Raw genomic sequence first — 12,500 nt, forward strand, 5'->3', positions numbered from 1 at the left:
GAAAAATTCCAATAACTTCAGCCAGTCTCCTCTGAATAGAACGATTCGCTTTTCAGGGAAAGCCAACAGTTTCCTAAAAATATTTGTTGTCTTGATTTTCTGGAATATTTTTCATGCGTTTATTATCCGTTTTTTTTTTTTTTTTTTTTTTTAAGGTTTTCACGTTAAAGGTGAGTTGCATTAGAGGTAAATGTGACTGTTGCATTCCTAATGTGATTTTTTGTATGAGGGAAATTCTATAAGGGGTTAGTGCCATCAGTGCACCTCATATGGTGCACTGTAGGCATTACTTAAGGGTCTTTGCAGCGTCCCTTCGGCCCCTAGCTACAACCTTTTTCATTCATTTCACTGTATCTCCGTTTATATTCTCTTTCTTCCATCTGACTTTCCACCCTCTCTTAAGAATTGTTTCGTAGAGCAACTGCGAAATTTTCCTCCTGTTGCGCCTTTCTAACCTTCTCACTGCCAATATCCCTTTCAGCGGTGAATGACCTCACAGGTCCCAGCACTTGGCCTTTGGCCTAAATTCTATATTCTATTCTGTATCAGGCAAAAGAAAAATTGTATAAGTCAAACAGTTATTAAAAGAATAACACAAACCTTTTTTTTCCCGTGCTCTATCAATAAGCCTGATTTTTCAATGACAATTGTGTTATTTTATCTAACTTTTCTAACAGCTTAATAAATCCCATAAGGTTGTCAGTAATTACATAAGTTTACTCAAGTAATTAAATGTAACATTTTTAGATAAATTTTTTGTTTTATTATTTTTCTTACTGTAAACTTTCAAACGAACAGTGACGCCCTCAGGTAGAGGAATATCTTGTGTAACGAATTCCGTTACTAGTTCTTTCCAAAGATCCACCTTCAAACTATCTACTCTTATTAAGTGGAGTGACAGCCCTCGGAGCAGCAAAAATGAAACTCAAAACACGAACAGGAAGGGCAAAATAAAAGCTATGTATAAACCCATTAATGACAAATATACTGTATCTACACACAAATGGGTACCACCTTAATTACATAATCACCTGAAAAGGAAAGGACCTTACAAGTAATAAACACAATCTCCTAGCTAACAATCGTACCAACAGCAGGACAGAAAGCTATAGGAGAACGTGGGAAGACAAACTTCCTATGGCGAAAAATTATCACAAACGCACGACAGGAAAGGGTACTAAGAGAGAGAATCCTTAAACTTAGCTAAATACTATAATTCCCTACACCTAACAACAAACCAAAAATACACACTTTCATTATAGCAACTGCAGATTACTAATAAGTAAATAATGTTGACTGGCGATCCAATAAATCAGTATATTGATACTGCAGACCAGCGATGAAATAACCCTATAACCCTACGGGTCACACACTTAGGGTCAAACTCTCCTGGACTGACGCTCGTCAGCAAAAGACCACCAACAACATTTATCACGAGGATAACAAAAATATTAATAGTGCCTTCACTTCTCCACCGCTGAAGCGCAGAGTGACGACCTCAAGGATACATTGGAACAGCGAGGCAAAAGCAGTGCAACGGCATACAAAAAATGATCGTCTCTTTACCACTGACGAACCGAGACACCTCGGCCAAATAGGCAAATAGACACACAACTCTCTCTCTCTCTCTCTCTCTCTCTCTCTCTCTCTCTCTCTCTCTCTCCCTTTTCCTGGGAGTCAAAGAAACTGCAGATACTGCCAATAATGCCTACGACGTCCAAGAACCCTTCTGTCCGGAGGCCGCACAAAGATCCCAAGTCCTTCGGACGCCCCGACGTCGAAGAAAACACACACTGCCGAACAGCAACCGCTGAACATCCCCACTCTTGCGACGGTCGCAAATATGAAAACAGAAGAAAAACATACAAACGGATGGGAGAGCCCAAAGATGGTTAACATCGAACCACCTCCTGAACGAGGTGATTAAATAAAGTGGAAACCAAAAGTGAACGTAAGTAAAAAGATTGTACAAAGTTATGTTAATTTCTGACATCAAAACCAACAGCAAAGAAAAATTAATTACATTAATCATCCAACACTAAAACAAAACTGAATTACGTTAATATAAGAATAGCAAAACTGAACATGGCCCATAACATGAACCACTCATTTAATAATCTTAGGGAAACAATCACCTACACAACCGAAGAATGACTTTATGAAGCTGACCTATTCAGGCAAACACTGACGTATTCAGGCAAATTCCATCCTATTCATGCAATCATCGACCTGCTCAGGGAAACGGCAATCTATTTAGGCAAACAATGATATTGTCAACCTGTAAATTATGAACGTGATTCATTTTTCGGTTTAGTAGTTCCGCTCAGTAATGTTTCTGCGTTGCAGTTTCGAGAATAGATGAACTCTTTCATTTTCCATAATACTGTATTATTGATTTGAGATAAACATTATAGATCCTTATTTTTATTAATTAAGTGTTTAGTAAGATCTCAGTGAAATTTTGTTATATTTTATGTTTGCTTAAAAGCGAGTCGTCATAATTCTCTAAGCAGTTTTACATAATCTGTTGGTTCGAGATATTTCAAGGTCGACTTGACCGAGATTACAGTATGCTTATTATTATTTCAGTAGCTGAAACCTATTCACATGGAAGAAAGCGCACGGTAGGCAATGACTTGGAATTCAAGCTTCCAAAGAATGTGATTTCAACCTCCCACTGCAGACCCCACACTGCAGCAGTAACTGATCATGATAGGGAGCCAGTGATTTTTCATCGGCCTGGGGAGACGCGAATCTGCGACATCTGAGTGGCAACCACACACTAACCACTATACCAGCTGACCAGTATGTAAGGTTTGCTCAGTGGGTATGTGTGGGTTTATGAGCCAGACTTTTCGAGAGCTGGAAGCGATCAAATAAAGAGAATTCCGTGGCTAATATAGTAAGACAAGGGCAGGGGGCAAGAAAAGACAAGGCAAAGCAAGTTTCGGATCTGCAGTCATCCTGCGCAAATAGCAAGGAAGATACTGTGTTTTCAGCTCAACTTAAAGATCTTAGTGCTTGCTACAAGTAAGGAGCCGTCCAAAGAACAATCTCTGACTGCCAGTGCTATGATTACAATCTGCTAAAGTTGTTTTTACTGTATCTGATGTGCTGTTATAAAATTGTTGTAAATAAACTAATGCACACAAATATATATATATATATATATATATATATATATATATATATATATATATATATATATATATATATATATATATATATATATATATATACACAGACATACACACACATACCCACACACACACACACACACATATACACACACACACACACACACACATACATATATATATATATATATATATATATATATATATATATATATATATATATATATATATATATATATATATATATATATATATATATATATATATATATATATATATATATATATATATATATATATATATATATATATATATATATATTTCAGAAAAAATATGGCCCTTTAACATTGTCAGGTACAGAGATGTGATGGAAGAATTTTGGTTGTGAGATGGTACTGTCGTGAACCCGTCACTTGTAGAATCGTTGCATTCAGCAAATAGTTGATCATCTCAGCAGTTAATGTGATGAACACACGATATTGGCCGAGTCATATGACCGAGTTGCTATGTGGGTACATGAGTTTGTATGTTACAGAATCTCGATTTTGTGTCTAATTCTGCCCAAAAATTAGTTCGATCGTTCATTAGCGGAACTAGAGCGAGATCGTGAAGACATTATCTTTGGAGTGTGGCAAGCTCTTAGAATTGGCAGAATAAGGTACAGTTCAGACTCTTCGTTTTTCTGTGTGAAGTGTGAACGTATGTTTTTTTCTAACACCATATTTCAAGACATTTTTGAACTTGTGTGGGAAGTGGATGTAGCATTTTACCATTTCAATATTCTATTTTATTGTGTTCTATATTTTACCAGTATGCTGTTTTACTCATGCATTTTAGACTTTTCATTATTATGTTTTGCACTTGCATATTTTTGGGAGAGTATTATTTTGTGCTTATTTTTTTCGACAGATGTCATGGTTGTGGTGGTTGTGGTGATGACTTTGTGGGCAATGATATGATGTAGTCATGATGGTGTGATTATAGAGACATACAATGCATACCTTGCAAAGTATAATATGTCTGTGTGGATTGACTTTTTGAGACTTGACTTAATAATACTTAAGTTGGAGTATGTGAGAAGATTTTGACTTTACAGGTCATTAGCCATGATTAGACTTTTGAGTTAGAGTTGGATTATTTTTTTTGTTTGACAATTTCATTTATGATGCATTTTAATCTTTGCTTTGTTTATTCATTGCTTGTTGGGTTGCTTTAAATAATAAATCTATTTTTGTAGGAAAGATTGAGTTTTCCTTGTATGACCCATTTCATTTCTTTAATGTGGAATGCGAGAACGAAAGAGATCTTTGTGACATTCGTGAGAGAGAGAGAGAGAGAGAGAGAGAGAGAGAGAGAGAGAGAGAGAGAGAGAGAGAGAGAGAGAGAGAGAGAGAGAGAGAGAGAGGAAAGCCGCGAGAGAGAGAGAGAGAGAAAAGGGCCGAACCCCTCCAATGCCTTCTGAAGACAGACCAATCGGTATGCTATGTGATATTCCTACCCTGAATATTTTGTCTGTTTCCAAATGGTGTTACACACACACATATATATATATATATATATATATATATATATATATATATATATATATATATATATATATATATATATATATATATATATATATATATACATGGACATACACAGAAGTCGTACTTTACCGAACGAACTTCAGTAGAGCCAATCAAATTAAAAATTGATTTTAAATACAAAGGTGCCTAATAATTAAATCGAAAACTACTTTGTGGGTCTTTGATTTGTGCTGACCCCCTCCCCCTCTCCTAGTATGCTGCCGATATGAAGAAAAATGTATAAACTTACATTCAGGTTTCGAAATTTAAACAGTTGCAACTTTGCATCCAAAGCAGAAGTCCTATAAAAGTACCAGTAATGGAATAAAACTAAAGTCAGTCATATTTGAAATGAATTTATGAATAATAAAGCGATCAGAAAGGGTGATACCCTATCGCTTATCCGGCTTAATCTAATATCAAAATTGAGCTTAATTAATCTTTACCTTTTTTTTATTTAATAATTTAATCTGATGTTACACAGCTTCCTTATGGATCATAGTTATGTTATTTTATGCACTTTTATTTACTGCTGCATTTAGTGGATCAAAATTCTGTAAAAACTTTTTCGTCTGATCATAAAAGGTATATGGCCCGATCATACTAGTGTGTTTCGTCAGCTGACTTCTGTATCCCTCTCCGCCCCCCATCCCCTGTATTGTGTTAATACAGGACAAAGGACTTCTGTATCCCTCTCTGCTCCCCATCCCCTACATTGTGTTAATACAGGACAAAGGACTTCTGTATCCCTCTCTGCTCCCCATCTCCTGCGTTGTGTTAATACAGAACAAAGGACTTCTGTATCCCTCTCTGCTCCCCATCCCCTACATTGTGTTAATACAGGACAAAGGACTTCTGTATCCCTCTCTGCTCTCCATCCCCTGCATTGTGTTAATACAGGACAAAAAACTTCTGTATTCCTCTCCGCCCCCATCCCCTGCATTGTGTTAATACAGGACGAAGGACTACTGTGTCCCTCTCCGCCCCCATCCCCTGCATTATTTTAATACAGGACAAAGGACTTCTGTATCCCTCTCCGTCCCCATCCCCTGCATTGTGTTAATACAGGACAAAGGACTTCTGTATCCCTCTCCGTCCCCATCCCCTGCATTGTGTTAATACAGGACAAAGTACTTCTGTATCCCTCTCTGCTCCCCATCCCCTGCATTGTGTTAATACAGGACGAAGGACTTCTGCATCCCTCTCCGTCCCCATCCCCTGCATTATTTTAATATAGGACAAAGGACTTCTGTATCCCTCTCTGTCCCCATCCCCTGCATTATTTTAATACAGGACAAAGGACTTCTGTATCCCTCTCTGTCCCCATCCCCTGCATTATTTTAATACAGGACAAAGGACTTCTGTATCCCTCTCTGCTCTCCATCCCCTGCACTGCGTTAATACAGGACAAAAAACTTCTGTATTCCTCTCCGCCCCCATCCCCTGCATTGTGTTAATACAGGACAAAAAACTTCTGTATTCCTCTCCGCCCCCATCCCCTGCATTGTGTTAATACAGGACAAAAAACTTCTGTATCCCCATCTCATTGTGTTAATACAGCCCCCATCCCCTGCATTGTGTTAATACAGGACAAAGGACTACTGTGTCCCTCTCCGCCCCCATCCCCTGCATTATTTTAATACAGGACAAAGGACTTCTGTATCCCTCTCTGTCCCCATCCCCTGCATTGTGTTAATACAGGACAAAGGACTTCTGTATCCCTCTCTCTGCCCCCATCCCCTGCATTGTGTTAATACAGGACAAAAACTTCTGTATTCCTCTCTACCCCCATCCCCTGCATTGTGTTAATACAGGACAAAAACTTCTGTATCCCTCTGTATCCCCTGCATTGTGTTAATACAGGACAAAAACTTCTGTATCCCTCTCCTGCCCCCATCCCCCTACCTGCATTGTGTTAATACAAAAACTTCTGTATTCCTCTCTGATCCCCTGCATTGTGTTAATACAGGACAAAAACTTCTGTATCCCTCTCCGTCCCCATCCCCTGCATTGAGTTAATACAGGACAAAAACCTCTCTACGCACCCATCTGTATTCCTCTCCCTCTCTACCCCCATCCCCTGCATTGTGTTAATACAGGACAAAAACTTCTGTATTCCTCTCCGCCCCATCCCCTGCATTGTGTTAATACAGGACAAAGGACTTCTGTATCCCTCTACGCCCCCATCCCCTGCATTGTGTTAATACAGGACAAAGGACTTCTGTATCCCTCTCCGCCCCCATCCCCTGCATTGTGTTAATACAGGACAAAGGACTTCTGTATACCTCTCTACTCCCCATCCCCTGCATTGTGTTAATACAGGACAAAGGACTTCTGTATCCCTCTACGCACCCATCCCCTGCATTGTGTTAATACAGGACAAAGGACTTCCCTATCCCTCTCCGTCCCCATCCCTGCATTGTGTTAATACAGGACAAAGGACTTCTGTATCCCTCTCCGTCCCCATCCCCTGCATTGTGTTAATACAGGACAAAAAATCCCTCTCTGTCCCCATCCCCTGCTTGTGTTAATACAGGACAAAGGGACTTTTGTATCCCTCTGTCCCCATCCCCTGCATTGTGTTAATACAGGACAGAGTACTTCTGTAAATTGTGTTAATACAGGACGAAGGACTTCTGTATCCCTCTCCGTCCCCATCCCCTGCATTGTGTTAACACAGGACAAAGGACTTCCCTATCCCTTTCCGCCCCCGTCCCCTGCATTGTGTTAATACAGGACAAAGTACTTCTGTATCCCTCTCTGCTCCCCATCCCCTGCATTGTGTTAATACAGGACAAAGGACTTCTGTATACCTCTCTGCTCCCCATCCCCTGCATTGTGTTAATACAGGACAAAAAATTTCTGTATCCCTCTCCTTCCCCATCCCCTGCATTGTGTTAATACAGGACAAAAAATTTCTGTATCCCTCTCCTTCCCCATCCCCTGCATTGTGTTAATACAGGACAAAGGACGTCTGTATCCCTCTCCGTTCCCATCACTTGCATTATGTTAACACAGGACAAAGGACTTCTGTATCCCTCTCTGCCCCCATCCCCTGCATTGTTTTGATACAGGACAAAGGACTTCTGTTAAGATCTTAAACGTATGGGTGATTCCATGCTGCAGTAAAATATGTAATCAACACACGTCCGTACAATCAGACTGAAAACAAGTCACCAAGCCTTTTGGTGGTCCTAGCCAGGATTTTATAGTTCATACGATTATTCGCCATTTGGCAAAGGTTCGTTCTTTATTTCAGGTCGTTGTCTTGTTCTCAACCTGTTTGTGATATGAATGCATAAGTTCCGGGTGTGCGTTAATGACAAGTTTTACTGTAGTGCAGACCCATCGTAACAAACACTCTAATGTCAGCATGATCTCCTGATGGTCTGATATTAATCGACCTTGGTAATGATACGTGTGGAGTGCGCAGCAAATCTAAACAAAGTCGTTCAGACTTTCAAGTTTTACAAGATGTCATTTTAATTTGTCCTTACAACACCCTTTGAACATAAGAACCTTGAACACTGTTCTACAGTTTTTCTGGACTGAGTTTAGCCTCACAGCCCCCACCTCTTTTTTTTTTTTTATTATCTATGGGAGCCATGATGACTATTCTGCTGTTCAGTAAGATGGCTTTTACTGTACGGTTACAAAGCCTCTGAAGCATAGACGCCTTGAAGACTGTCCTATAGTTGTACAATCTCCGGGAATGATTCGGACAAGGAACTGATAGGGTGCAATTTGTGATTTAGTGGCAAAGATAGACAAGTAGAAAAAGGCATACGGCAGTTTACTCTTAAGCGAATCAGTAATCTCGGGCTTTGCCGTCTGGTGATTGTTTCCATCCCCGTAGTCCTAAGAGTTTCCATTAACAATAAACCCTTCATATTTTATTTGAAGGTCTGTCACTTTTATTGAAGTTTAGCCCTATACTTTCTTTCGATCCAGCCACTGTTAAAATAGGCCAATTTTTGCTAGAATAGATCTGCCACACAATAGGGTTATGCACGATTCGTCAAGGGCAATTGTCAGTGGATTTAAATTTATATATATATATATATATATATATATATATATATATATATATATATATATATATATATATATATATATATATATATATATATATATATATATACATATACATATATATATATATATATATATATATATATATATATATATATATATATATATAATCATATATAAATGTATATATATCGAAATATATATCGGTATATATATATATGGAGAATTGTATATAATATATATATGATAAAATGAATAATCGTGGGGACATAACCCGACATATTCAGCGACTCCAGTTGACATAAACAATGCTTCATGATTGTATATAAATCACACATAAAAATTTATATATATATATATATATATACATATACATATACATATACATATACATATATATATATATATATATATATATATATATATATATATATATATTATACATGATTCATTTATCATATACATATACACAGGTGAAAAATAAGAAACGGGGTATATATCCTGATATATATACTATATATATATATATTGATATAGGACTGATATATAAAGTGTGATATATATATACATATATACATATAACAGTATATATATATATATATAACTATATAAATACTCCATATCCCCACTATATATATATATATATATATATATAGTATATTTAAATATCATTTATATATAAATATATATATACTCTTTAGGGGACATTGCTATAAATAGTATATATATATACATACATCTGTTTATACATACATATATAATATATACATATATATATATATATATATATATATATATATATATATATATATATATATATATATATATATATATATATATATATATATATATATATGTATGTATATGTATATATATATATGTATATATATATATATATGTATATGTATATATGTATATATATGTATATATATATGTGTGTGTGTGTGTGTGTGTGTGTGTGTGTGTGTGTGTGTGTGACAACGATAACTTTCGCCGTCGTAGTAGTTGTCAGCGATAGTCCTTTGAACGGCTCCTCTTTTTGAAGTAAGCACTAAAATGTTTTTGTTGAACCGAATTGACTGTATTCTTTGTGCTGTCTGCGTAGGATGACAGGAGGCTTGAGACTTGCTTTGCCTTGTCATTTCTTGCCTTCTGGCCTTGTTCAGCTAAACCAGGCACGGGCTTCTCTTTAAATGAATACTTCCATCTCTCGAAAATAATGACTTACAAACCCAATGTAAACGGAGGCAAACATTACAAAATCTCGGTCAAGTCGACCTGGAAAAAGCTCGAAAAAAACAGGGTATGTAAAGCTGCTAAGAGAATTATACGGGGATTCTGTAAACACTATTCAAATGTAATAAAATTTCACTGATATCTTACTAAACAATTAATCCTGAAAAAAAGGATCTCTGTGAAGGTAGCGTCTTTATCTTAAATTCCAGAACTTTATAGAAAATGAAAGATTTCTTCTATTCTCGAAACTGCAACTTAGATACGGTACTGAATGGAACTACACTAAAGAAAAATGAAATTTTTTTCATCATTTACCTGAGTAGGTCAGAGATTGCCTGAACAGGACGGTGTTTGCCCAAATTGGTCAGCTTTTGCTTGAATGTGTAATTTTTGTTTCATGAAGGCCATCTTTTGTTTGAATAGGTAATTTTTTCCCCTGAAAATATTATTTGCCTGAACAGGTTATTATCGGCCTGAAGATGTTATTGTTTGTCTGAATAGGTTACTTTTAGCTTTCGATATGCTTCATCAAATTTGCTATCTCAGACTGCATGAACTTGCCAACAATATCAACAGTAAAGCTCGAAATTTCAGTGGTATTTTTGTTTCTCCAACAAATCTAATATATTTTTCATAATTTTGTATTTGCTACATTTTACGGATCTTTCACCAAAAATCTGGTGAAGAGCATCTTTTTCCTCAATATTATATCTATCATTGTGAGATACAACTCAGGCTCTGATATCATCTCTATTTATGCTATTTCTTTACTTAGACGTACAGCATAAAAGTTATTGATATTTTATTGAGAACAGGACTTACCTCACTCGAACTTTTTACAGTGAATTCCACCTTGATATTCTCAAAGAGCTGTGCTCAAATACACACTCGGTCCGTAACGAAAAAGACAAGTATAAAATGCGCCGAAGTTTCTTCGGCGCAATAAGTTTTCTGTACAGTGTATAATGCTGTATGAAACTCTTACCCATGACCCATGAAACTCTCAGCCATGGCCCATGAAGCTCTCAGCCACCGCCCGGTGGTGGCCTGTGTTGTTGGCACCTATAGCTTTCCCAGACGCACGATCATGGGTAACTTTCACCTTAAATAAAATAAAAACTACTGAGGCTAGAGGGCTGCAATTTGGTATGTTTGATGATTGGAGGGTGGGTGATCAACATTCAATTTGCAGCCCTCTAGCCTCAGTAGTTTTTAAGATCTGAGGGCGGACGGACAGACAAATATCCATCTCAACAGTTTTCTTTTACAGAAAACTAAAAAATAGATTTGCGTAAGAAATAGAAGACATTCGCTTTAGTATATATTCTCCCTTCAAGGACGAAGTTTAGCTAAGGAAGTTTAGTGGTTATCGATGATGCCAATAAGAAACACCAGTCACTGAATACCAGATCATACTCACACACAAGAAGCACCAAATAAAGGTAGGAGTGCATTATATCTCTTATCTTTCTCGAGCTGATGTTTACGCTCTTTCAAGAGGCAGGACTTTATCTAAATAGATAGATAGATAGATTCTAATATTTTTCTGAAAATATAAATCTTTACATGAAAAGATTAAAAAAAATGTATGGTTTTAAGGATTCATAATTCCTGATGTAGGTTGTAAGATCTCAAAAAATTCATATAAAGTAGACATCAAAAATTCATATAAAGATGATTAAAAGAAAAGAAAGAATATACCAAGAGACAGATCTTTTGTAAAAGATTCAATATCGAGGCCACCGCTGGACGTCTTTTTGCATTTTCATTTATTCCAGAAAAATAACAGAAAAATTCCAATAACTTCAGCCAGCCTCTTCTGAAAAGAACGATTCGCTTTTCAAGGAAAGCAAATACTTTCGTAAAAATATTTATTGTCTTGATTTTCTGGAATATTTTAATGCGTTTGTTATCTTTTTTTATGCTCAAGGTTTTCATGTTAAAGGTGAGATGCATTTAAAGACTGTTGCATTCCTAATGTGGATTTTTGTATCAGGCAAATTCTGTAAAGGGCTAGTGCTGTCAGTGCACCTCATGTGTTGCATTGTAGGCATCACTCAATGGTCTTTGCAGCGTCCCTTCGGCCCCTAGCTGCAACCTCTTTCATTCCTTTTACTGTTCCTCCGTTCATATTCTTTTTCTTCCATCTGACTTTCCACCCTCTCCTAAGAATTGGTTCATGGTGCAACTGCAAAGTTTTCCTCCTGTTACACCTTTCTAACCTTCTTTTTGCCAATTTCCCTTTCAGCGCTGAATGACCTCATAGGTCCCCGCCCCTGGGATTTTGGCCTAAGTTCTATATTCAGTTGTGTGTCAGGCAAATAAAAATGATATAAGTCAAACAGTTAGCACAGTTCTGTTCTTTTTTCTTGCTCTATCAATAATCCTGATTTTTTTTTATGACAATTGTATCATTTCATCTAATTTTTCTGACAGTTTAATAAATCCCGAAGGTTTTCAATAATTTTATAAGTTTACCTAAGTGATTAAATGTAAAATTTTTATGTAAAAATTTTATCATCATTTT

The sequence above is a fragment of the Macrobrachium rosenbergii genome, chromosome 54 (genome assembly GCF_040412425.1).
Source record: "Macrobrachium rosenbergii isolate ZJJX-2024 chromosome 54, ASM4041242v1, whole genome shotgun sequence".
Classification (NCBI taxonomy): Eukaryota; Metazoa; Arthropoda; class Malacostraca; order Decapoda; family Palaemonidae; genus Macrobrachium; species Macrobrachium rosenbergii.